Raw genomic sequence first — 2,316 nt, 5'->3', positions numbered from 1 at the left:
TATGAGCCAGGCACTCTGAGATGCAAGATTAATCTTTTCTGCCATCTGTTGGAGGAGATAGGCATATAAAACAATGAAATGTGTTGAGCACTTACTATATGGTAGGCATTGGCAAACTCTTTACATATATTTCCTCTGATACTTACAAATAATTCTAAATGGTAGGTGGTATCCCCAGTTTACAGATGAAATTGAATCATTCACTTATAAAATTGTAAAACAAGAATGAGAACCTGGCTTTGCTTCATTCCATTCCATAATATTTCTGCAATTTACAAAAATACCCTAATAGGCACATCAGACTACCTGGAGGTTGGTTAAGGAAGACTTTATAGAGGTGGTGGTATTTGAGTCTTGGAGGATAAATTGAAGTGGTGTCCACACTGGTAGGAGGCAAGGGTATCTATGAAGAATAAGCAGCAAAATTGAAGGCTCGAAAACACTTCATGTGTTTTTATATGGTTAAAACCCAGTAATGTTGAATAGAACGAGTCTTCTTGGTCATGCTGAGGACTGTGTATCATACTGATGACCACAGCAGCCACTAGAAATTTTAAACAGAGGTGATATCCTTTATGCATCTAAGGTTGGCCTTTTTTTTTTTTTTTTTTTTTTTTGCGGTACGCAGGCCTCTCACTGTTGTGGCCTTTCCCGTTGCGGAGCACAGGCTCTGGACGCGCAGGCTCAGCGGCCATGGCTCACGGGCCCATACGCTCTGCGGCATGTGGGATCTTCCCGGACCGGGGCACGAACCTGTGTCCCCTGCATCGGCGGGCGGACTCTCAACCACTGCGCCACCAGGGAAGCCCTGGCCTTTGTTTTTAAAGAATCAAGTGAATAAAAATTTAAAGAGATTAGCAAATGCTACAGAGAGGTCGAGTGAGAAAACGTGTCCACTGAATTTGAGAGAGAGAAACACATTATGTGATGCCCCAACATATGAATATACATGAACAATATCATGGAAGAAATGCTGGGGTCTGAATCTAAAAATGTAGGCAAAACTTCCTGTTGTGCCTTTTTTGGGGAAGACCATCCATAGCTTTTACCAAATGATTAAAAGTATGTCACAATCAAGAGGAAGGCAACATTCAAACCTACAAGTGTACTAAGGGTATTTGGGAAACATTTAAAGACTTATAGGTGGGGAGGTGAGAAATAAGCACAAGTAAAGAAGTAAAATAAAACCAGCAATGGGAAAAAAATTTTTTTAAATAGGTAGTCAGCAAAGTTACGAAATACGGAAAAATTAAGACGTATCCCCTATTGACTGAAGAAGAGTTGAGTATGGGAGAGAGGGGACAAAATAATAAAAGCTGCTCATCTCTGAAATTTAACTGGAGAGATTTAATTGTAGTTGAACAAATAGAGATGTTAGCACTTAGGTTTAAAAGGAACTTGTTGGAGAAAGATTGAAAACAGATGACTGATAAGTCAGTCTCGGAGCTAGAAGGAGATACTATCAATAGCACAAAAGGATTTAGTTGGAGTGGCGGAGGGACAGTATTTCTCTGAGATGTTCATAGGTATTTGCAGTTGAAATTGAGATTCCTAGTTTTTGTTTGATGTAGATGTTGGGTATTGATTTAGAAGTGTGCCCCCCAATTTGGCTGTGCATTAGAATCACAGTGAATGCTAAGAAGAGATTGCTTATCTCGAGAGTCTTATTTAGTAGATTCTCATTCAGAGACACCTCTAATATTTAAGAAGCTCCATAGCTTTTTAAACACCAAAGCTAATGTTTTATGTCAATTACATCCCAATTTAAAAAAGCTCCATAGTTAATTCTGTTATAATAAATGGCCAGATCTGACAACTGACCTAGAAATCAGCAACACCTAATTTTAGCCCCCTAAAAAAATGGAAAAGTAGTGAACACATACCATTAGGAACTAGAACCATTATTCTACACAAAAGAGTATAGCAAAGAAAGCTAAAGGAAGCCTCAGGGAAGCTGGAATATTGTCTTGTTTTTTTTGGCCACACTGTGCAGCATGTGGATGTTAGTTCCCTGACCAGGGATCGAACTCACGCCCCCTGCAGTGTAAATGCGCAGTCTTAACCACTAACCACTGGATCGCCAGGGAAGTCCCTGGAATACTGTCTTTTGAAATAAGAGTTGAAGTTTGTGAGAAGAAATAAAAGGAATATTGTATTAAAATCTACAAATTTCATTGTTCATACCCTATTTACAATGTTCTCTGATTTCAACATAATTTACCTATTTTTAAACATCCAACTTTTAGGTTCCATTAAATACTACAAAGGAATTTGTTATTCAGCTCAAAATAAAATAAGCTTTGGGGAGAAAAATAA

This window comes from Delphinus delphis, chromosome 8, assembly GCF_949987515.2.
Source record: "Delphinus delphis chromosome 8, mDelDel1.2, whole genome shotgun sequence".
Taxonomy (NCBI): domain Eukaryota; kingdom Metazoa; phylum Chordata; class Mammalia; order Artiodactyla; family Delphinidae; genus Delphinus; species Delphinus delphis.
Note: the sequence above shows the minus strand (reverse complement) of the source record.